The sequence below is a fragment of the Neopsephotus bourkii genome, unplaced genomic scaffold (genome assembly GCF_033783945.1).
Source record: "Neopsephotus bourkii isolate Nb327-2 ecotype Australia unplaced genomic scaffold, CSIRO-AGI_Nbou_v1 NB_846, whole genome shotgun sequence".
Lineage (NCBI taxonomy): Eukaryota > Metazoa > Chordata > Aves > Psittaciformes > Psittacidae > Neopsephotus > Neopsephotus bourkii.
Window position 1 is genome coordinate 743668 of NW_026901342.1, and position 25550 is coordinate 769217.

The 25550-nt window shown below is 41.7% G+C and overlaps 1 long non-coding RNA gene across 4 annotated transcripts; it reads left to right on the plus strand.

Annotated features, from left to right (window-relative positions):
• The first annotated feature begins 550 nt into the window (after positions 1 to 550).
• Positions 551 to 20905, plus strand: LOC133213804 (uncharacterized). 4 transcript variants are annotated; one of them, XR_009725898.1, is made up of 3 exons: positions 551 to 677; positions 5851 to 6187; positions 20795 to 20905. It is a non-coding gene; the product is annotated as an uncharacterized LOC133213804 (long non-coding RNA). The 4 variants fall into 4 exon arrangements; XR_009725895.1 differs by lacking the exon at positions 20795 to 20905 and adding an exon at positions 18849 to 19553; XR_009725896.1 differs by lacking the exon at positions 20795 to 20905 and adding an exon at positions 17682 to 18503.
• The last annotated feature ends 4645 nt before the right edge of the window (positions 20906 to 25550 follow it).

Sequence of the window (25550 nt, forward strand, 5' to 3'; positions counted from 1 at the left end):
GCGGTTCTCAGACTGAAAGTCAAAACCACAGCACTGCACCTGCTACTAAGAAGAAGAAAAATGACTGCTACTGCGGAAACCAGGACACTGCCACAGTCTACAATTGCTTAGCCTAGGAGATGTAGGAAATGCACAGTGAGAGGCTGATGGCCTGGAAAGGAGGATCAGTAGCCCATTTAATTTTTGTTCTGCTCATATAACTGTGAGTGGTATCAATAAATGAGGAACACTTTTTAAAGGCTGCTAACCTACCTGCTTTAATAACTTCTGAAACACTGAGTTTAATAACTGACACTTGGGAAAAGGAGGGAGAGTAATCCTCTTTTGCTTTGTAAATCAGTAAATATAGAACTTATTGAAGAGTAGCTACTGTAGAACATCAATCTGTTGTTTTTAGTCACTGCTTAGGCCATCACTGACATTTTGAAGCCCCTATGTAACACTGTTGATTATAACAAATACTGATTTATTTTTATTTTTTCCAGAAAGTCACCAGTGCTTTCAAATAATGCATTCAAGAACTCATCACTCCACAGATGTTTTATTCTTCCTGTGGACACAAGTAGAAATAACCTGAGTTCCCTGGAGAAGAAGTGGCCATACTTGTTTATTACTGGCAACCCAGAAAGAGAGAAGCCTGCCTTCTGCACAGTTTGAAGGAAGGAACTGGTCCCTGAGTGAGTAGCAAATGTAGCTGTAACTTGCTGCTGCAGTGCAGAGTTTACAGACCTGCAGCCTGAATAACCATCACGACAGGTTTGGGAATGAGAGACCTGGCAGAGGAGGAAGACGGCAGGTGTTTTTCTTGTCTGGGGGTAAAAATGGGATCCTAATCCCACCCCAGCCCCTTCACTGCTTTTCTCCTCAAGGGGGTTTAAATGTGGAACATTTATCTGATGTAGTTGTTCGTGCTCAGAAATTAGTGGAAGTGGTTGAGCAAGCATGCTGTCCTGTTACATATTAGCTTAATTCACCCTGAAGATTTATAGCAGAATTCCTTAGGCTTTCACCTTGAATAAAGGTGGCTCAGATGACATCTTTACCCTTGGACTTTTACAATTACAATTCAGGCTCCCAGTGTGCAGGGAACATAAGAACTGATTATTCCTTCTACCTGGACAATGAAGACTAATCTTCAGGGCAAGAGCTAAAGTGCTATCCTAAAATAAGGCTAGGAGCTGTAATAGTTCCTTCCACTTGAGTTATTAGCCCACAGGGTAGACGCCCAGCTAATCCTTTGGTCAATAATGATAGTCTCAGACAGGAGATGTCTGATTAGTGATCTGTTTCTTCTGCTATGACAGCAAAAGACTCTACTAAATGACACAGGTATAAAATGCATATATATGAGAGGAAAAGTTAGGATGTAAGTGTGCAAAATGAAAAAGAAGTGTTCTGGCTCACCTTGGAATAATAGAATCATAGAATGCTTTGGGTTGGAAGGGACCTTAAAGATCATCTAGTTCCAACACCCCTGCCATGGGCAGGGACACCTTCCACTAGAACAAATGGGACCAAGGGGCTGAATGGATCATTTGCTTCCATGGCTCTTACAGCTGATTTTCCTAATGCATTTGAAAATAATTCTCTTTGACCTGTGGTGCTCAAACCATACAGGACTGCCACAGAACTCAGTGCTGCCCCCGATCCTCTCTGTCTCCTTTTGCTTCCTCTGCTGCTGTATTCAGAAATCAGTATGGAAGTTATCTGAGCAGGAATCCTGGGCTCAGAGATAGTTGGCATTCTTTCTGAGCCCCTTGAAACTTAAGTAAAATACCTAACATCCTTGACTTGACTTGAACCTGCTATTATCAAGAAACAACCCTGTTTATGGTAATATAAAGGCGAAAAGATGAACTGAGCATAATGCTCTCAGTAATCCTGCTCTCAAATTTAATCTGTGTGACCACATTTGCTTCATTGAAAAAGCACAAATGTATGTTAGCATCAAACTTGCCTCACTGTGAGGAAAGAAGAGGCACAGGAATGCTAAAAGCTGTTGGGAGTTAACGATTAAGTTGTGGAGACAAGGGTGATAGATGGTATTCACTCTTTAGTTTTCTGTGCCGATAGCAGGCCACAATCAGTTTTTTTTAAGCTAGTCTACGCCTACTCCTTCAACAGGCATGATATGATAGGCATGTTAGCCATACTCTGATGCCTCACTCACATGAGCTGGCAGTGTGTACTTGCAGCTTAGAAAGCCACCTGTGTGCTGGTTGCCCAGAGAAGCTATGGCTGCCCCATCCCTGGCAGTGTTCAAGGCTAGGTTGGATGGGGCTTGGAGCAACCTGATCCTAGTGGAATGTGTCCCTGCCCATGGCTGGGGATTTGGAACTAAATGACCATTCAGGTGCCTTCCAACCCAAATCATTCTATGATTCTATCATTCTATGATTCAAAGATTCTATGATTCTATAAAGGTGTGACCCTTTGTGTCTTTTTGTGCCCTTATTTCACTGAAAGTTTATAGCTGTAATCTAAGCCAACAAAAGCAAAAAAGAAAAAAAAAGATAAATGCAACCATTGAGCATAAGTTTTCTATGTTAAAACCCAGTTTCATTGGAGGGAACATCTAAAAATGAAAACAGTTTTCAGAATCTATGTTTAGGGATGAATAGGCTAGATGGGAAAGCTGTGGTGACCTTTCCTCTGTTGGCCTGAGTTGCTCCCTATGGTGTACCCCCAGTTGCACTAATTTCACCTGAAGGATCTCAGGCAATGGAGTTTCACCATAGTGAGAATGCTTCAAATGAACATATTGTTGGTTTATAAATCCCGTGTGATAAAAATGTGTATCTTTTTCTTCTATACTGTTTAAATCCTTCTTCCCAGTGTGTTTTTAAGTAATTTCCAAATAGCTCTTTTTTCCTTGGCATTTTTATCCTTTCTAGATGAAGCTGTTAAAAAGCCTCAACCTTGGCTTATTGCTGTTATTACAAGAGTCAATAGCTGAAGCACTCTGTGCTGCAGCTTTTCGTCTCTTGAAGTCAGTGGATGCAACTACTTGCCTGAGAGGTGCTATGGAAAATCAGCATTGTCTTTTTTGATTCAGCTTGGTGTGGAAATTTACAATTGCTTGCATTTCTGATAAGTGCAGCAGCAAAAAAGAAGCTCACATTTGGATGCAGAAAATGTGCTGTGACCTCATTTTGGAATGTAAACAGAATGGCACAAGCTTGACTGAAAAAAAATACAACACCCTGCATCTGTGTTCCTTCCATACCATTTTACAAGCAGCAAATCCTTCCCACTGTGAGACAAAAGCCAATATATCAACTACGTTAAGTAATAATTATTTTCCACCAGGAATGTCAGTGTTGATTTTCAGTCAGCACAACCTATCCCAACACCATGCATAATTTTGCCATTTTAGGGGTGTTGCGCTCTAACCAAATTCACTTTCATGTTAGTAGTAGTAACAAGTAGTTAGATTACCTCTATGCATTCTGAGCTCAGCCCTGTCTGAACTTGCCCTGAGACTTAAGCCATTAAGAATTAAACTATTGCCACAAAAAAAGATTTAGACTTCCAAGGAAAACCCCCTCTGAGCTGAGGGACAGCTTCCTTTCAAATGCCTTTTCACATTGGCTTCCAAAGTCTTGTTTACCACATTAAAAAGGAACTGTGTCTGAAATAGGGAGAATGTAGCAAATTAACACAGAATATGTAATCCAAGGGCCTGGTCTCATGGCCATAAAACACAGATTTAACTTTATTCCCAGTGAAAAGCTTGGTTTGATCAGTGGTTTACTCCTAAGAATAATACCCTGCACCTTTTTCTGTGTGCAAGCTCAGAGTCCTCTGTTTAGAAAATCATACTAATTGAATGGAACCTTGATAACAAAGCACGAAAATTCTTTGTTTCTTGTAGTTTGTGTATTATTTAAGTTACAGCCAAATGAAAGAATACAAAATTTTATTGCTATGGCTGTTACAATGGATTTCTACCTTAGATTATCTCCTAAAATTACCAGTTTATGATCATTTAAAGAGGAGCACAGATTTTTTTAATTACCTCTGATAACAGCTGAGATATTGGCCAGAGACCAAGAATACCTCTTACACTAAGCTTTCAGGAGGGAATGATAAATCTGTTATAGTTGTCTGGACCAAGAAATTATGTACACCAAGAAATGATGGCTAGAAATCTGCAGCAGCTCCTCAGAAGAGACTGAGGTGGTTCAAGGGCTATGCTCTCCCAGGAAGTTAGTGGTACACTTGATGACCCACCTAAGCATTTCCATCTTCCATTAGAATCTGATATTCAAATACCACTTCTGAGGCACAGGTAATCTTGAGCTTCTTTTGTAAGAAAAGGATGAAGATATAAATGTCAGGGTCCTGACTGCACTAAGGGGGTCTGGAGCCTCTTCCCTTACCACCCAAGGATTTAGTGTCCTGTGTGTTGAAAGACAGCCCTGATACTGTACAGTTGTGTATTCAGGGCCCAGGCTGCTATGAGAAGAGCTATGTGGGAATGCTGTGAGAAGCCTTTTCAAGGGCCTTCCCTTCCTTGGCTAGGAGCTGCACTGAAGTTCAGGCATTCACCTTTGGTTATTGCCTGAGCTGTGTTGTGGGTATGCCTGTGCCTGGTCTTGTACCTTGCTGATTCTGACCCTGCCTTGCCCACTGGGCTTCCCAGCTTGACCTCAAATCTGCCTTGTCACTACAGACCTCTCTGCCAGTTTGAACTCTCAGCTGACTTGGGTTGATGTCACTGAACTTGCTCTGCTCTTTGTGTTTGAGTAGTGTGGGACTGCGCTCTTCTTGGTGAGGTCCCTACTCCTGTCTGCCTTGCTGTCTTGGTCAACAGCTTCCCCCTCTATGTGGAAAAAGCCACTGCTGCCCTCTGACAGTGATGCCTGTAATGCAGCAGTTTTACCCTAGCCCCATTACTGTGAGTAGCATACTGCACTATGGAGCCCTTCAGTACGTGAAAATGACCAAGGATCAGCTGGTGCAAACAGGAGTGGAACAAGATCCTTTTCACAATGGCAGATCATCACAGGTCACACTTCCTGTCCCCAAAACTACTGTCAGTAGCATGGGGCAGAAGTCTGGCAATGGAATTTGTAGCAGCTGAAGCCTTGGTTTTGCTGGAAAGAAACCTGTATTTTGAACATTCATGTCTGGAGAAGGAGAGAAAGACAGATGTGCATACAAGAAGAAGGAGCCACGAGCTGAGGAAGAAGCCCCATAATGAGTTCAAATTAGATTAAGTTAAGGCAAACTGACATTTTGGAGAAAAAGAATCCTACTTATACTTACACAATGATTGGTTTTCAATTACCTATTACCACTGGGAAAGACATCCTGCAGTCTCTGCATTTAGCTCTTTGAAAACCTCAGTGGAAGGCAAAAGGCAAGTCAAATGACAGGAATTATTAAGTAAGGAAGAGCTAGTAAAACAGGAAGCAGTATTATGCTCCAGTATAAATCCATGAATAGTGTGTGTGGTTTTGATTCCCTGATCTTTAAGAAGATGATGTATAACTAAAAAAGGTAAAAAGATAATATTTTTCTTGCATTAGCCTTGGTATGGTAGCAAACACCTTACATGCTTTTTTCCAGTGGCCCAGATATGCTTTTTAGGAGCTTTCATCCCTTTGAAGCTGGCTGTTAAAGCTGTCAGTGGCTCTTTGTGTTCAGTTTTCAGCACTTGGGCTCTTTCTCTCTAGGCCATGATATAGCAGTTCTTGCAGTACTCTTGAGGCAATTCTTGCTAGACAGAGTTATGATTAGTGCTAATTTTAGAAAAAGTAAGTCACGCATATAGCTGGGAAATGGTTGCAACCATCTGTGGTACATCAGCCACATAAATAAACTTCCCATCTTTTCTTCCACTAGCAAAGCACCATCAGGACACAAACTCATCCTCTTTCATGACAGAATTTCCAAGCCCTGCTAGACAGCTGAAATTTCTCAGGAACTCTTCTGAATCAAGTAGGAAATCAGCCTGCAAAGCCCAGAAATATGGAGCTGCATCATCTGCAAAGTTTCTGCATCAGTACAGACTAATATTTGAATCAGGAAGCAAGCAGGGCCAGTTGCATACCTGGCTGCATGCTGCTGGCTCACTTGCTCCCACTTATTTGAGAACTCAGCCGAAATACAGTGCCTGTCTTGCCAGAGGCATGTCTTACAAAAACCAGTATGACACATGGCTGCAAAGCAAGTTTAGCAGGTAAGGCCAAAACTGATTTGGGGATTTCCTCCCATATTGTTCTTCAAAAAATCCTGATTTGACAGCATTTGAGCTCTCCAAATGCTCCCTGCTCATGCTTTTATGCCCTATATATGCCACTCTCATGCAGAAGAGGGAGCTGCTTGAGTTACCAGGGATGTGGAACGCAGTTGAAATGATAATCCTTTCTTTTATATGCAATTTTGGATTTTATTGTAAGACAAATGTGCTCAAACTAACACAGTTGTACACTTCATAAATATTTTAAGCAAATACAAACTGATAATATATTTGTTTATTTTGATTAGATCTTTTACGCACACCCAGATCATTAGCCATGGTCACAAATACCTTAGAATCAGAGAATGGTTTGGGTTGGAAGGGAGCTTAAAGATCATGCAGTTCCAACGCCCTGCCATGGGCAGGGACACCTTCCCCTAGACCAGGATGCTCCAAGCCCTGTCCAGCCTGGCCTTGAGCCCTGCCAGGGATGGGGCAACCATAGCTTCTCTGGGCAACCTGTGACAGTGTCTCATAGTAAAGAACTTCTTTCTAATACCTAATCTGAAACTACCCTCTCTTCAGCTTAAAGCCATTCCCCTTTGTCCTATCCTTACAGGCTATTTTGTAAGCCCCCTTTAGGTACTAGAAGACTCCTCTAAGTTCTCCCCTGAGATTTCTCCAGGCTAAACAGCCACAACTCTCTTCAGCCTGTCTTCACAGGAGAGATGCTCCAGCCCCCTTATCATTTTTGTGGCCCTCCTCTGGACTTGCTCCAACAAGCCCATGTCCTTCTTGTGATAAATTCAGTATTCCACATGGGGTGTCATGAGAGCAGAGCAAAGGGGCAGAATCACCTCCTTCAATCTGCTGGCCATGCACCTTTTGAGGCAGCAAGATCTTTCTTTTAAAATTTAAGTTAATCCTGATGTATACAAAAACAAGAGAGATAAGAACCAAGTCCCACATTTTTTATTAAAGTTGTCATTCTAGCTTTCTCATTCCCTGCCTATAAATTTACCTACAGCAGTTGCAATATTAGTCTTTATAAGTTTGCAGAGCATTGAAGAAGCTTCTAATAGCTACAAGAAGAAGAGCTTCTTCTCTTTTCTGATGTGCAACCTGTAGCCCTCCATTAAGCAGGTCAGATTTTTCATTAGCTGCCGTGCTCCATTGCACAGCAACACTCCAAAGAAATCTGGCAGCCAAAAGTGAGTATTTCTGAGAGTCAAAAATCAAGTAGATTTAGAATTGCCCTAGGGAAAACATTTTGTGAAGACATCGCTCCGGTACATATGATAGCATGGCAGGTTGCAGGTGGCTCCTCTGTTATGTATCACCCTGTGAAGTGTCTGCCTCCATGGCCCCAGTATAACAATAAGCTCATAGCAGTAATCAAAAGCAGAATAGTAACTGTGCTTGCACCAGAGATACCTGTGAAATGGAAAGTAAACAAAACCTTTGGTTTTGGCTTTGCCAAGGCAATCTTGCAGGCATATTAATATATTTCATACTTCATTGGTACACTTAATGTATTCTCCAGAGTACATCCCCTTCCTTTGGGAATGTCATCACTTAGCAAGATGCTAAAAATGGCTTGAGAGAGGATCTAGCATCACCACTGCACTATTTTTTCCCCTGTGTGCATTCATGTGTGACAATTTTGGCAGCTCCCTTGGAAAATCTATTATACATGTTTCCTCCAAATCATCTTTCCCCCACCTCTGATTTCTCTGAACCACAGGTTTCAAACCGAATTAGCTCCACATAGGGCAATAACCTCTGTGGGTTCAGGTGAGATAATACTGAGAAAGTAGGTTTTTTTCTGCTTACTGCAATTGATACTGAAGGTGACAAATACTATTCCCTGTGCTACTCTTAGCTCAGCAAGTGACCCCAGCCATTTTCAGACATTGAGGGCGTCACTGATTCTGGCTTTTTGAATCAGAGCAGGGCAAATCTGGAAGCATGCAAATAAAGAGCAAAGACTGAGGAGCAGGACCCTTGAAAAGACTGTTATCTCATATTCAGGTGTCAGAACCAGGTATTACTGGAGAAATAAAAAAGTTCCCCTGCAGATAAAGGGTTTCTATGAAAATTTAGTCCTTATTCTGAGAGATACTGTCATGCCATGGAAAAGAGATACAGATTGAGGCCCAAAATAATTATACTACTGTTTTAGAGAAATCAAAGTGAAAGCAATCTAATTGAAAATTCTTATTACATACCCCAAAAACTTGAGTGAAAACTATTGCTGATCTAAAATTTTTTGAAAATAGAGTTTAAATAGGACAGATCTGAACTGAGAGAGCAGAAAAACCCATCTAAAAATAGCCAGCCACTATTAGCAGTTGCCAAGCATGCCTTGGAACTGCAATATAATTCAGCCTGGCTGGAACAGAACCCTTCCTCCAAACCACAGTCCCCAGGTGCCAAGGTAATAATGAGATACATTAGAAATCATACAAAAATAAAACATCAGATGATACCATGGGCACACTGAGCAGGTGCCAAATTAGTGGACATTTAGAGGACTCCATCTGAGGTTACTCTCTCTGCATACCAGAGAACAACACTCTGAAACCTGTGTGAACCAGATATTCACAGAATCAAAGAAGAGTTTGGCTTGGAGGGGACCCTCAAAGATCACATAGTCCAACCCCCCTTCAATGAGCAGGGACATCTTCATATTCACCATCTTTTGTCCATTTTTAAGCAGATTTGGTTGAAGCAGTAAGACAGGGAAAACTTGGAAGTTCAGCAGCTGGAGATGCTTAATGGGCTCTTGAAGAGATGTGGAAGGTATTAAAGACGTAGGAGTGGGAGAAAAAAGTTAAGGGCTCTTTTCCCTAGGGCACTGTGATCCTGGGTGTTGCAGAGAACTTGAAATAGTAAATGGGAATTTGCTCATAGGCATTTACTCTGAAGGTAGATTTGCTCAGCACCAAGGACATAGGTTTGTAATTCTGTCAATAGTGACATGTTTTAGTTCCTACTTCTAACTAAAGTAGCTGTAACTTATGGAGCTGGATGGGATACACCCAAGGGTACTGAAGGAGCTGGCAGAAGGGCTCAGTGAGCCACTTTAGTAATTTTTCAGCAGTCCTGGCTAACTGGGAGTTTTTTTCCCAAATAAGAAGTTATAGGACAATAGGTAATGGCCTCAAGCTGTGCCAGGGGAGGTTTAGACTGGATATTACAAAAAATTTCTTCAAGCATTGAAACCAGCTGCCCAGGCACATGGTTGCATCACTGTCCCTGAAGGTATTTAAAAGATAAGTAGACGTGGCACTTAAGGACATGGTGTAGTGGTGGACTTGGCAGTGCTAGGCTTATGGTTGGACTCTATGATATTAAAGGTCTTTTCCAAGCTAAATGATTCTGTGATTCTGTGATTGCAAGTCTGCTCCTGGGAAGGTATTCTGCATCTGGGATGGTGCAATCCTGGATGTATGTGTAGTCTGGGGAACAAGAGGCTGGGCTGCACCCTGAAGAGAGGGATCTGAGGGTTTTGGTTGATGATAAGCTCAGTATCAGTCAAAGTGTGTAGCCAAAAGTGCCATCATTTCCTAGGGCATCTCCAATGAGCAAGTAAAAAAGAGCCCCTAGCCCAAAGACATCCCACCTGGTCTCTAGCAGGATCTCTGCCCTTCAGCAGGACACAGATTCCCTGTGAGCTCTGTGTAACAGCTGCCCTTGGGAGTCTCAAATCGCACAAGACACCTATGATTTAGGAACCAACCCTTCAACCTCCTTTATGGTAATGGTGCCATAGACAGCTGCTTCATCATAGACACTTTACACACATAAATTTAGGTGCCTGAATCACATCTTATAAATAGATTCTAATCCCATCACTAATGCTGTTTTCTTTAGTTAGAGAACTCCACTGCTCCACTTCAGTTCTGGTATCTCTACAGCACCAATGTTGCATAACCCATCTGGAGCTCCAGTTTATCTCATTAGTCCATCAGTCTGCATGGGATCTACATGAAGGCACACAGGGAATAAAAGAGAGAGTTTGGGAAAGAGTCCAAGATCCAGTCTGAGAGCATGTGACTGAAAAGCTAGCTGCAATCAAAGAAATTCAGGAAATATTTCTGTGGTAACAAAAATCCCAGCCTTTTCCAGGAATTGTCCCACACAGCTCATGAAACAAATGAATAGGAAGAGCTGTATCTAACTAACTTGCACATAAGTTTATTCTAACTTTTAGAAAGTGTTTTGAAGGGATTTGTTATTATTCAGGTATGACACAAGGATTTACCCAATCTGGCATGCTATGGTTCCTTCCCTAGGGATCTGTTGAACAGACACATATTGAATCTTCCAGTTGTTCTCATTAACGAGCAGCTTGTGGTTGTGATGCCATATTTCAGCTTAAAGAGGTGCTTCTTGGAAGTTTTACTTCTGCTGCTCTTATGGATGGGAAGGGCACTTATTGAGGCACTAAGAACTTGCCTGCCACAGCTTGAGGGGAAAGTCCCTGAAACACTTCCTGCACTATAAAGAGCTTTAGCTTTCATAGCAGACTGCAGCTAGCAGAAACACCACCTGATAGAGAAGGGAATGATTAAATACTGCCATCACCTCAACACCAGGAGATCATGCTACATGTAGGAGCGCTCAAATACAGAGGAATGACTCAGACTTGGGCCCTGTGCTATGAGGGTGTCTAGGCCCTCCTACTACAGCAAGAGGTGTCTTACTAACCCAACTACTTCTCTGAGCAGAAGCAGCAAATTTGATGGTCTAATTAGCTTCAGCAGTGGCCAGGAGGACTTGGTCAAGCAAGATGTCTTATTTGAGCTCAGGAAAGTGTCTCCTTGGAGCCGCACCAAAACAGATGCAGTCTCTGGCAGCTGGTCTGGCAATTCCCAAAACTATTGTGACTTCCAGAAATGGCTTTGGAGGTAGGTATACCTGTCTTCAGGCAGGAGGAGTAGTGGAGCAGGCGCCGTGCAATGGTAGGTTAAGGTGATCAGTCAAGTGTTCGTGGCAGCTTTGTGCTGATGAAGGTAGCAGAGCAAAGCCTTGCTGTGCGACAGGATCTGGCCCTTTCTGTTGACTTGTCCAGGTATAATATATAATGCTTCCCCAGTGAATGGGCAGCATATTCTTTCCCTAACCTGTATTACCTGTACCTCTACCCCTTTTCAGTGTTCTAAAGTATTCCTCAAAGATTAACAGATCACAGATGTTCCATGACAAGTGTGAAATTCTTCATATAAACACAGAATTTGTCCCCACTGAAAATTCTGAGTAATTCCTGAGCAGTGTGCTGTAGGTGACCCTGCAGGAGCAGGGAGGAGGTTGGACTAGATGACCTTTGGTGGTCCCTTCCATTCTCAACTATTCTGTGATTCTGGAGCGAGTTCTGAAACAGGTGAGCTGATTTTGTTCATGCTGCTGTTCAGTGTTGAACACTGGCAGGTCTCTGTTATAACAGTCTAAATTTATTGGAATTCTGCTCTTAAAGTGATTAGAAAATGACTGGAAAAAAATAATGTAAAAGAACACATCCTATAAAATTTCTGTCACTCCATTATAGAAATCCCAGGAGGTTTGGAGAAACATGAAAGACTTCTGGCTTAGTGAGCCTCACAACTTCTGCACATCTGTTAATGAATTATTTCTACTTATTATTTCTACCTTTTATTGCTTTAAGACTCTAACTGCTATTGGGGCCCTTCTTATTATAAAAGCATATAGAAAAAAAGGCTCTTCTCTGAACACCTTAGAGTTTCCATAGGTGAAGAAGACAAGTGTTGTGTATTTTCTGTGTATCTTCTCTAAATACATGGGGTGTTGCAAATTTAGAATGACTCAGTAGATGGGGCTGGAATTATTTCCACTTGAACTAAAAGCCCAGTCAGATTGCATATACTCAGCTGGCAATATGTTGGTGGGGAACTCTAGTTTTGCAAGGATTTCACAAGAGACACTTGGAAGGACTTGCTGTGTTGTGCAGATGACTGCATTACAGAATACTGGTGGATTTGTTTTCAGCACAGATTTTGGAAGATTTTTATCGCTGCTTCGGCTCTGAGTGATTTCTGAACAACGAATGAGCTTATCAGAATAGTATGGAGAAACTACAAGCTGCAGCTGACTTGTTAATAGTTACATAGCAGCTCCCTTAGCTGTGGTGCTGATTTAGCATACAAAGTCAAATGATTTATGTGAAAATGTAGTCCTGAAAGTTTCATGTTCAGTTACATTTTTTTGAACTCAAAAAAGCCCCTTATAAATTAATTAACGTTGTCAAGAAATGTTATCTAAGCAAACAGAGCTATCCAGGAGCTGATTTATCTAAGGCATATGACTTGCAGTTTATCAAAAATAGCGAATGTGTTGAAAAAAGGTAACAGTTTCTTCCTTTTGAAAAAACAAACAAACAAATAAAAAACCCCAAAACCCCAAACCAAAACAAGCCCCCCCGAACTGTAAATTCCATAGTATGCATAGCCTTCTGTGTCCATGCTGGAATCATTTACCTATTTCTCAAAACTTTCAAAATGCTTGCAATTGCCCCCTACTTCCTATGTTTCTCAGCTGCTTCTGTGACGCAGCCTTATGGAAGAGCCATATTCCTCATGCTGTTGCCTTCACACCTACAGTTATTCTCATCCTCTCTCAGCTTTCTACACAGATTTTTTTGTTGGCTGGGTTTTCTGCTCATTGTCATGCACATATAAAAATATATAGATTCAAGACCAGGTTGGACAGAGCCTTGGGTGATGTGGTCTAATGTGAGGTGTCCCTGCCCATGGCACGGGGTTGGAATTGCATGACCTTAACGTCCTTTCCAACTCAAACCATTCTATGAATATGGTGGGTCAGATTCAACAGTGAAGAGGAAAGCTATATATGTTTTCTGACATGACGTGTCAATAAATGGGCACCCTCAGTATGTTTTCAGGGTCTCTGGACAGCTGACTGGAGAGCAGCAGCAGTCCACCATGCAGAGCAATGGGGACAGGAGCAAAGAGAGCCCTGACAGGGTCCAGCCAGTGCTGCTTCCCAAGGGAGCAGCTTTGGGCTCCCTGTGCACAAATGCTGCCACTTTTGCCTGACAGCACAGAGCTGGGGTACAGCTTGGAGGCACTGGGGTTAGGCTGGGTCTCCTGGGCTGAGGAGACCAAAAAAGTGAGGCAAAACGAGGAAGTGACTACTGTCTACATAGCTCCTGTCTACATGAAGATTTTGTTATGCAGCTTGTGGCACCAGAAAGCCTGAGGTGTGAGAAGACAGGGTTACTTTTTCTCTGCATGATTTTTCTATAAAACTTCAAGAAACTCACCACTGTTTTTTAATTGTACTGTTAGAAAGGATCATGGGGCAAAGAATCTACAGGCAACTGGATTTTTCCTTCTGTGTATTTTCATTTATGCTGAAGTAGAACAAATCATGGATATCAGCTTAGACAAAGATGATATCCATGTATAAAAATAGCTGCACACAAGAAAAAGTTCAGGACCTGTATTTCAGGCTCCAAAAATTTCAGTACAAGCAAATTATTTGAGTCAGCATTTCAAGCCTTTCCCTCTCAAACTGCACTCCTGATTTGTGAGACAGAGAGAAAGAAGAGGCTGGAATTTACTTATTGTTGCTAATGAACTCTTTATTTGAATTACTTTTAAGTGTATATTTATTAACTTACTGTCAAGAGAACTTGCTAGCCCTACTGTTCCAATGAACCCTGTTTGTTGCTTTATGAAACTTTGCAAAGAAATGCAATTTTCTGTCCATTTCTATCCTCTTTACTTTATGGCAGGAGTTAGCTTCCATCTTTTTTTACCCCAAGTTTCATGAAGGCTTAACTGCATCAATACTGTGAAAGTTGTCAGATGGTGTTTTTGCAGGTACTATTTACGAGTTGCATTTAAATGACAGTGTACTTAGACCTTGAAGAAATTATCCTTTTAACTGAGCTGCAGCTATTTTTAAAAGCCATGTTCAGCTCCAAAAGCCAGCAAAACCACTGAAACTCTTTCTTTAACATATTCAGCCCAAACTTTGGAAATGATCCTGGAAGAATCTGATCCTGTACAGAAAATCCTGTAAGGACTCTTGTGACTAGAGTAAGGTTGAAGCAAGTGAACAAACACTTTCCCAGAGCTAGGCCTGTTCTCCCCTAATCAAATCCCTTTCAGGGCTCATTCTGTGACTGTATCCCATAACCCTGCCAACCAACATGTTCTCAGAATATGTTGCAATGTAAGTTATAACATGACTAATTATAAGACCCTTGCAGTTCAATTTTGTATTTGCTTTTAAGTGTCTTTTAGCCAAAATGAGCAACAGTTACGTGTATGAGAGCCAGAAATCCTTCAAATAGGCATGCTCATATGTATGCTGAGACCCCCAGAATAGTTACTAAACTGTGGGTTTGTCTGTTATGGTTCTAAACCACATCTTTCAATTATTGAAGTTAAAAAAAAAACCCCATAACAAAACAATGGTGTGCCATAAATAGGACTTTTGGATAAACTTTTGGCATCCAGGATTACATGACTTAGTTTCTCACTTCCAACATCTGCTTTAGATTGATTAGCAGAGGTATTCAATACTAATTATTTTGAGGTTTAGCAGCTATGTAAAACATAACTGTGAATTTTGATAACTTCATGGCTCTTAGCCTTCAATTTCTAAGCTGTTAGTAACCACAAAGCATTTAGCTGACACTTGGTGCTTTATTAAGTTTAAACCATATGCAGTTTTGAGACAATGTTCTGATTTTTCTCCAGTTTTCCTTCCATTGGATTATCATACAGTTTGTACTGCTTTACCCACTAGTGGGTGAAAATTTTTGTGTTAGTGACCTGAACGAAAACCAGCCACAGAGAACTCTGTATGAAGTTGACATCGAGAAAACTAGCTGCATGCAAAAAAAAGAGCAAGAGCTTTCAAGTGCCTTACTAATAACTTTTACACCTCTTCCTTTATTTACAGTGAGCAGGACTAGGCATCATTGCCTGCCTACTGCTTCTCTCCAGTTTAAAGCTCTAAGTCAGATGCACCACATCGCTTTGCAACAGCCGGCTGTCAGGCACCCTGCAGCTCATCAGCCCTGATGGCAAAAATGACAATGGTACATACAAAGGCGCAATGAACTTGCTGTCAGCAAAGACCAGAGGCACAGTAAAACAATAAGTTTACGGCTTTTTGCCAGCTGGCAAAAGTAAGATTTTGTAGGACTTAATGCATATGGATGTGGAACAAAACAAAGCAAAATTATACTGTTCTTGGGTCTCAGCTAGAAGAGAGCCAATATGTGATTAGTTTAATCAGTGCAAAAAGCTGTAGTAGGACTTAAAAGTAGTAGAGTTCACAGGGATGTCAGAACCTTCTTCTTTAGCAAGTACTCACCAAAGTGTTGCTCTGTGTGGGTCACCTTCTAGTGAAGTATGAGCTTCTGAGGAGCAGATCCTTCCTTTTGCACTTGAGTTCAGCAACATGTCTTGTTTCTACTGAGTATCTTCATATAGAAGCTTGTACATCCTGCTTCTCAGTGGCAGCCCTTGAATATATAAGGGTTCTCACAACAGAAGCATACTTGTGAACAAGGAGTCACATCCCTGTCGCCAGTATGGCTGGTGATGAAAGAAGCTATTTAGGACTTTCTCTACTGTTGGAACTGTTATGGAATGCAGATTCAAATTCTGCTTCCCATCCGTCCTCAGGAACTGTGGTTAGTTTAGCACCACTACCTTTACAGTCATCAGAGATGGGTATGACAGAGGTTGATTCCATGTCAACAGTCGCAATAGGTGAAAGGGCTCAAAGGTCCTGACTGGAGAATGATGCAAACCACACTTCATGAAAAGTGCGTGTATGGAGTGAACCCTTAGCTGCTTGAGGTAATCTGTGTTGCTCAAATACAAGCATCATTGCATATGGAGAAACTGCTGCTAGCAACAGAAATAACCAGAAATAAAACATTTAATATTTATATTACTGTCATAGCTCTGACGTTCAATAGAACATTACAACTGCAGAAAACCATGTATCTTCAGAATGTTTAGAAAATGAAAATATATTTTAACTCAAGTGAAAGCCCTCAAATATATTTAAAACATATTTTAAATATGCATCATTGCTGATTAAGACCTTATTTTCCTCTAAAACATAGCAAAAAGAGAAGTATAATTAGATATCACGGGCTGTGATTGTTTCAAATTCATTGGACAGACTAGCTGTCAGCAAGATAAATGAATCATCCACAGATAACTCATATTGCCATATTTACGGGAGTGGGATTGGAAAAAGAAAAGCAGTCAATTAAATTGAAAAGGAAAATATTGCACTGGACAGTTTTCCAAATGCATGTGACAAGTGAAACTAAGATTTGTTAAAAACTGAAATGTGAAATCTTTTACTTATTTCTAGTATAGTTTACATGTTTTATAGTTTTCTTGTTTATATGCCAAGCATCACCTCGTCATGTTGGCTCAAGAATTTTATCTGTTTCTTATTTAGACATGAGTGATTTGGGTACAAAATGGGTAGATTTTCCAAAGAACTTGCACTAGTAGCAATGAAGGAACTTACCTATGTTGAAGCAAGACAGTCTGGAATATATTTAGGCATTTATACTAGGCATATGGGGGGAAAAATCCCACCTCCTCAACAGCGGGTACATGTTTATCAAGTGGGAAGGTGAATAAGGGATGATCAAAAGATCTAATAAGACTGAGGGATGTTGGGGAGAGAAATGATAAGCCAACCTGACCAGAAGGGAATAAAGTTCCTGTGCTTTTGCAATAGAAAATACCCCAACTTTCCTTTCCCTCCAGTGACATGAAGGAAACATAGGCAAGCCTTCTACAACACTACACTGGACGTACTGCATGTGTCAAATGTCTTGGACCAGATGTTCTCTTCCTATTCTTAGCAATACTGTTTTCTAACACCAAAGCTGAAGGCGAGTCTGAGAAGGTTGAGATGTTGCACCCCTAAAGTAAACACTAATCAGAAATCAAAAGTTAGGGAAGAATGTCTCCTGTACTGTTCACTGCTGAATAGGTATTTATGTTGAATATTCAAGAACTAAGAAGGCGTAAGTGTGGGAAGGGTGTGGTGCTCCACAAATATGGAAAATGCTGAACAAACTCCAAAGGCCAGTCATGCCACATAAGTATCTCTCTAGCCCAGTAGGCACCGAATCATGGTGCCAAGTCCAGAGGAAGCAGCAGAAAGGGTGTTACGTTATATTACAATCCATCACATAGAAGCTGTAGAAGAGAGGTACAGGAAGTTTGAACACAGAATCCATCAGTCAACGAAAGAACTTTAAAAACACCCTGAGACCAACATACCTCTGTGTGGATGAATCAGACAACAACAAAATGTCTAGGGGGTACTTCTTATGGATAGCCTTACAAATCATCAATATAATGCTAAATTAACTTGCTTCAAGGCCATGTATCTTTTATGTGAGGAGTGCTGCACATTTTAAACCTAAGAGGTCTGTGTCTGATCTCATACATAGGTCAATGAATCAAGAACACTCCCAGCAAGATCCACAGAATTTCTTTAATGAAGAATGAGTGACAGACTGCATCCTGTGCTCATTCCGAGAGCTGAGCATGTGGCCATAGTGGAGTCTTATTCCTTAATGGTAAAAGGCTTTTGAAACCCATTTAACTCTATTAGTGCTCCCATAAAATTGTGCTCTCACTCATTTTCTCAAAATAAATATCCTGAACTTAATGGAGCATAGTGTCCTTTCACTACCAGTACCCAAGAACTCCAATTATGCATTATTAAGCTATTAAACTGAAGTGAACAAAAAGAACTGGCACTTACTGGCAAGATCTCTGTTCTAAAATGCTCAGTAATAAACTACGGAAAAATTGGCAAGTGGCTATAAAACTGCCATCTCCTACCAGCTGCTATCATTTTGTTTTCTCTAACACTTAGAACATATTTATAAGCACATATTATGCATGCACACATATATACAGAGGAAGGCACACACGGAGATCTACCTGTGCTGTCACACACTGAGTTGGCAGAGTATTTCAGAAAGCCAGCTCACTCTTGAGCATGCTGTAGGCTGGTTCCTGCAGCATAAAGACAATGTGTTCTCTGGAAGTTTCTAAAATACTAAGATCAGAGAGCATGTTGGGCTCTACAGACTTCAGGATGTAAAGCAAAAAACTTCCTGAGTCCCCAAATAGCTGGTGGCATATTTTGATGACAGTTAATCAACACTGGAGCTTCTTTGTGTTTATTGTTCCATTTGGTATGCAGGGAATGTGGAAATGGGAAAAATCAGACATTGTAAACTCGTTACACTCTTATAAGGTGATATGATTTCCTAATGAAAAGCTGATGACAACATTATAAACGTTTCAGAGGTGTGCTAACATCACAAATTATTATCTAACACTTCACCCGCTTGAAAAATCAAGGAGTAACTATGTTATTGTTTACTTCAACACTAACCTATTTAAGTTGCTTGCTCTATGCCTCTTACTTAGACTGCTGTTCAAAATCCACAGCCAATCTTTGTGATCTTTGCTTCACACTAGATTTATGGTAAAGCAGCGTCTTCCTTGTTTTGTTTGCAATGCTGACATCTATTATTTCCATTATTATATATTTAATTTACTTTATTACTTTTTATTTTTATCTTCTGACATCGATTTTATAGGTGACGAACATTCCCTTGAGTTATGACTGAGTTGCCTCCTCACTGTCCTTAATTCATGCGTTGAAAGCACATGTTTGGATCTGCTTGCTCAAAATTGCCACAGTATGGAGTGAAAAGAACAAATAAAAATGTTACTTAATTATGCAGAGCTGATGGTGGAGCTAAGCCAGAGCTACTGCTCCTCTCTACTTTTACCAGCACAATGCAGTTCATCTTTGTGGAGCTTTATTGTCAGTGAACCCAAGAAGAAAATACTGTCTCCTGAAAGGATATAATAAAACATAAGTATATATCACACTATATAAAGTTTTAAGGAGTTCACAATGACCGTGCTGATGGCACTGATAAGTAGTTAGAGATTTATGACTGCAAATAATTTTTTTTCCACTCATGGATGAGCTCAGCACCCATCTCATGCAATGCTGCCACGGGCTGTTGCAGCCCAGAACAGTGTACCATGGCATAATCCATTCACCTGCCAGATTGAAGGGAAAGCACTGAACCCTTTTATGCATCATCATGCAGGGAACTGGCTAGAGCTGCAATTTCCAAAACATCATCCCTAAGATTTGATACCTGAAACCCTGTTTACACTCTTTAAATATGAGTAAGCTGAGCACACATTTGCTGAGCATTTAGGGCTTTGCCACTATTGATATTAAAACTGCCTTCATCCACATTTGTTCACATATATCTGGTCAGCATATCTGGTCCATGACTGAGGCTTTAGAGATTTAGTTGGTTGGTTGTTGTCCTTCTGGGTAGGGTAGAGATGATGGTTGATCCTTTAGTTGGTTGGTTGTTGTCCTTCTGGGTAGGGTAGAGATGATGGTTGGTGCTTTAGTTGGTTGGTTGTTGTCCTTCTGGGTAGGGTAGGGATGATGGTTTGTGAGAGAAATGTCAGGTAGAAGACATCTGGGCTCTTCAACCTGCGCAGCAGCCCTTTTTTGTTCCTTCTTACACAGAATTAATTAAATATGTTTGATATCATTTTAAGTAGAAACTTATGATAATCATAATCAGAGGATCACATAATGGAAATTACGTATGGTCACTTCAGACTGGGATGAGGCTAAATGTACATTCACTTACTGAGGAATGTGGAGTTATTGTTCCATATTCTCAGCCAATTCTCAGTCTGTGAAAGGAGAAACCCTCTCCTACAGTTAAACCATACAGCTCTTCAAGTGACCTTTACATTTAATAGGCATAGGTTCAGCTGAAGATAAGCAGGCATTTACTTTCTAGATTGCAAGTAAGAATTCTGTGACATTATAGAAAAGCCGATATGTTTTGTTATATACTTTGTACAAAGTAGTAGAGGATATTATTTGAGTATATATTGTCAAAATATGCTCACAGAATTCTTCTTAATTATTATTATGCTATTATCTTATTAATTAGTATTTGACAAAATAGTGTTATAGTTTTTTAAAAATAAACAAGAAGAAAGCTGTATCTCATGAAGAGCATTTAAATGCATGGAAATTAGATTTGCAGAATCACTTTACGTATGCTCTTTCACCTGTATATTTTTGTTCATCCGTTCCCAAGCCTGCTTTGTCCATCCCTTGGGAGGAATGTAGGAGACAAACATATCCAAAGGTTAGTGACACTAGAGAAGTGGGTTTTGAGATAACCTGTAAAATAATATGATACCACAACTATACTGCATTTTCAGCTGTCAGCCACATGGCTTTTGATTAGGAAGAAACTGTATAAAAATACTCCAGATGTTAAAATAATCCTTTACCTTTTCTGTGGGATAGTAATTTACCCCTTCCCTTTTAACTCTTTGCTTTTATAGATATTTCTGTGCTCTTGAGTTTCTTATTTCCTCTGCTTCCCTCCCCTTTTCCTCTCTGCCCCCTACAATGCTTCTCCATTTCACTGGAGTTGGGTTCTAATTTCACTTGTCTCTGGGGTTTTTTTACTTTGCTCTTTAGGACCAGAAGTCTACATGGATGGATTAACAATGTATCTATTGCTTCTCTGTGCCGCTTCCCCCTGCCCCCAAGCACTTTTCAGAGTCCTGAAAAACTGAAGAGAAATGCTAAGGAGTATATTTTGGAGAATTAGTTTCCTGAGTAACTTTTGCTTTTTAGCTATTCCACTTCTTCAGTTCTTCCTGTCTTCATTGTACTGACACTAGGGAGCTCAGCTCATCAGCTACCTTGAATCTCATGCAGATGCTGATGCTCCAGCAAAACAACTTTTTCCTCACAACAAATGAAAGCTGCTGTTAGGCGCAAGCAGTGGAAAGAAATGCCCTCCATTGACAAAGTCTTTCCTTACACATGGTTTCTGGCATTGTCGCACTTAAAAGCCTGCTGGATACTGCAGATCCTGGATACCAGAGGTGCCACAGAGCTCTCCTGGAGGAGCATCCACACACTTGCTTGGAGACAACAGGGAGCACAGCCTGCTCCTGCATGTGACCTCCACGGGGTACCCACACTTGTGCCCATCTCTTAGGCCACAGGAGTGGCTTTGGAGAGCCATGCACAGATATTGGAGCTTAGGAGGCCCGGATGATTTAGGCCTGAGTGATACAAAAATGTAATAGTTTTCACAGAACTAGTATGAGTGCACAAAACTCTGTCCCCATCACCACCACTTTTCCCTGGCTTCATCTTCAGCCAAGCACTTCAGTCACAGTGCTCTCTTTGGTCAGGTCTTCGGGAGATGGGAAAAGTGTGTCCTCTGAGAGCAGCCACACAAGAGCAAGACACTGACGGGCAGTAGATCTGCTGCCAGAAGTCCCTCAGCCAGCGGTGTCCCGCTGCGGATCGGAGGGGGCAGACGGCTGCTTATGGCAGCTGCTGTGCCCTTCTCTCTGCCGGCAGTGTGTGGCTGTGCAGCACGGCAGCTCCTTTCCCCTTCTCACCGCCCTGCTCCGGCCACACACTCTTGCCCCACGGGCCACACTGTTCCATCCCCGTGTCCCCCGTCCAAGATGGCGCCGCAGCTCCCGCCTTGCGGCCGGCCCGTGGGTGACAGGCGGCGGCCGCGCAAGCGGGATCACAGCTCGGGCCTGACCAGCCCTCAGGGGATCGGCTGAGGGGGCACCCTTACAAACTCTGCCCAAATTCATGCGTTGGCCGGTTGTTTTAGGGCTGTAGCCTAACGGCGAGCACTGCCGTGGTACCAAGCAGGGGAGACAGTAGTCTGACTTCAAAAACCCAGGCTGAGCATTGTGGCTGCTAGTGCCTTTCCACTGGGAGGGAGAAGAAGGCCAGGCAACACAAATATCCTCACCTTTGAGTGGCAGAACACATGGACATTCTCCAGTGGGCTTTAATCCATGCCTGTCACTGCTACCCTTGAAGATGGCTCACACAGGCCGGAGACCACCAGGTGTAGGTTACTTGTATGGGATTGGAGTTTCGCTTGCAAAAAGACAAGGGTGAAGTTTTTCTGCCCCAGAGGCAAATCCGCATGGGGGCCTGGGTTTGGAGAAGATGTTGGAAGATTTCTGTGTCCTGAATAACTGTGGGTACCTGCCTGTGATCCTGCCCCTCTACTCTGCTCTTGTGAGACCTCACTTGGAGTATTGTGTGCAGTTCTGGTGTCCTCAACATAAAAAGGACATGGAACTGTTGGAACAAGTCCAGAGGAGGGCCACGAGGATGATCAGGGGACTGGAGCACCTCCTGCATGAAGATGGGCTGAGAAAGTTGGGGCTGCTCAGCCTGGAGAAGAGAAGGCTGCTTGGAGACCTCATAGCAGCCTTCCAGTATCTGAAGGGGGCCTATAGGGATGCTGAGGAGGGACTCTTCATTAGGGACTGTAGTGATAGGACAAGGGGTAATGGGTTCAAACTTAAACAGGGGAAGTTTAGATTGGATATAAGGAGGAAGTTCTTTACTGTGAGGGTGGTGAGGCAGTGGAATGGGTTTCCCAAGGAAGCTGTGAATGCTCCATCCCTGGCAGTGTTCAAGGCCAGATTGGACGAGGCCTTGGGTGACATGGGTTAGTGTTAGGTGTCCCTGCCCATGGCAGGGGGGTTGGAACTTGATGATCTTAAGGTCCTTTCCAACCCTAACTATTCTATGATTATACGATTCTATATCTCACGCAGAGTGAGAGGGATCAAGTAAAGTAAAGCCTAGCAAAATCTTTTGCTGGAAGCAGAAAACAGGGAGCACTTAGAATAAACCTCTGTGCTTTCCTGCTGAATTTAGTTTTCTTAGCTGGGTTAGGTAAAAACAGTGAAGTTTGCTGTTAGGTTTATACTTCTCCAAAACTACCTCTGTGGAAAGAGGGGAAGGAATGGAGGGAGAGTGGCTATCTAATGCTCCACATGGCAGGGATGGAGGGTGGGCAGTGTCTTTATCGTAAGGTTGTTGTAGTGCCCTGGTGACTGTCAAAAAGCAGAGAGCAGTGTTACCCCCGATATGAACTGAGGAGGATCAACACCATTTCCTGCTGCTGAGTCACTGTCCAGTCATGCCTGGCACTGGGAACTGGGCGCTTGGGCAGGACATGTATAAATAAGCCCACCGATGACTCTACGGATGTGCACTGCTTTGCTAACAGAGTGGTTGAAGCTGTTGTCCTAAAGGCCCTATGTCAGCAAAATCAGCAAATGGGGCTTTGGATCCAGTCTGGAGATAACGTTAGTTTTTCCCTGCCCCTCCCTGAGTATAAAAATATCTCACTCAGCTGTGCAGATCTCCAAACTGAAGCCAAACCTGGAGGAGCTGTATTGATTGCAGATATGTTCTCATTTGGCAGTGGTGGGGTGATGTCCAGAGCTGAATTATGTCAGTCAGGCTGACAAAGCAGAACAAAGCACCACTACAACAAAAACCTCTGCCCCATCTTAAATAAAGCGTTGTTTGTGACTGCTGTGCTCCTGGTGTGGAGAAAACCATAAGAGAAGCTAATAGTCTCTCAAGAGAGCCCTTAAGAGCTTTTTTCAGGCCTGCAAGTTGTTTTAATTAATAGGTTGCATGTATATGTTCAAACTTGCCTGACAGTAAGTTGTTTATTAGTTATATGTTGCTGGAAAAGGAGTATGTAGAGACCCATACTTTTAAGGATCTGGTGAAAGGCAGCTGTATCTAGTTACATGGTGCAAAATTATGCTAAACAACATGATTTACAAGAACATAAACAGAGAATGGAGAAGGATTTTGTATAGAGCCTTGTCTCTGGTCTATCACCATGGAGCCCTCTTTTCAGCCCCACTCCCCAGGAGCTTCTGTTTCAGTCACAGGTGAAAACAGGGAGGAAAATGTTGTATTTTCTTTCAAGACATCATGAAAGCCTTTCAGTACTCTGTCAAAGGAGGGCAGTCTCAAGTAAAGCAAAAGAGTTGAAAAACCAAACCCTTATGAACCTGAGTGTTTACGAAAAATCCCAATAAAGATGCTTTGTCTGATGCTGAGAAGTCCCTCTTGGTACAGGCCACAGTTAGATTTTCCATAGACACGGGAGAAAAGGAGCTTTCCCCCTCTATGTGCTTTTCTAGGAGATGGTGAAACAACAATGTGAAATAATGATTTAAGTGTGATACATAGCAGAGAACAGAGATGAGCTGATAGTCTAGTGAAAGGAACAGTAAGTAATAAGACTATTGAGACACATGAAAAACTTGGGCTGTTCTGTAGCTAATAGATAACATTGTCAGTACCCTGAGGATAAAGATAGGAGAAAGCAACTACAATGAGTCTTTTCATAACAGTGTATCTTTTGTAGAATAAGAGGCGACAGAATACAGTAAAAAACCCTCAGAAGACAAGTTGTCTGTATGTATTATTAATACAGGAAGAAAAATTGAAAGTGTCTTTGGCCCCAGAGAGAGATCTGTGTGCCTCACCTCTCTGCTAACAACAAGGGCAGAAAGGCAAAGCAATGAATAGTGCAAGAAATAATGGATGAACAAAAACCCTAGACATAAATCTGTTAGTAGGGTGAAGTATGAGGCAGTAGAGACAACTTGCTAAAATTAAAATAGTGAATCTGAACATTAAATGTATCTTTGATGTACCTCGATTCACTGAGAATACACTTGGGATGCAGTTGACAAACAGTGCTAATAGACTGAATTTGAATAGTGAGAAGGAAATAAAGCAAACGATTGACAGCACTGAACATTTTGTCTTGGTAGTTTCTGTAGGACACAGTGACTTAGTATATGCATCCCTCACTTGCAGGTTGCTCAAGTCACTGAATGCTTCATACCAAGAGGCAGCAAAAACATACACTCCACTGGTCTCAGCACAATTGTGCCTGCCCTGGGGAGCAGCTGCTAAAGCTGTGACAGATTTTTGGTGTTGCACATGTGCTGCACTGTGCCACCGGTGACTACGTCAGTTTACATATAGTACAGTGACCTCTAGGACCTGAAGGCCTCAAATAATTTGACCATCTCCAAGTAAATGTTATATTTTAGGCAAGATTTATTTATTTGATTGATGCATTTATTGCCATCTATGAATTTATTTTGAAATAAATGTTTTATTTAGACTGAAGGACGCGGATGAGAGAGCAGGAGAGCCCAGGGAAAGCCCAAATGCAAGATGTGACAAGAATTCAGGTCTCAGATTTAATAGTCAAAGCCTGCTGTAGGCATATACAGGTGTCATATGGCTCTGTGTATTGTTTCTGCTAAAGATGACTTTCAGAGACAAGACAGCTAATAAAACCAGTCCTTACTGAAGAAGACGATATCAGGTGCCCATTTGCAGAGGCAGC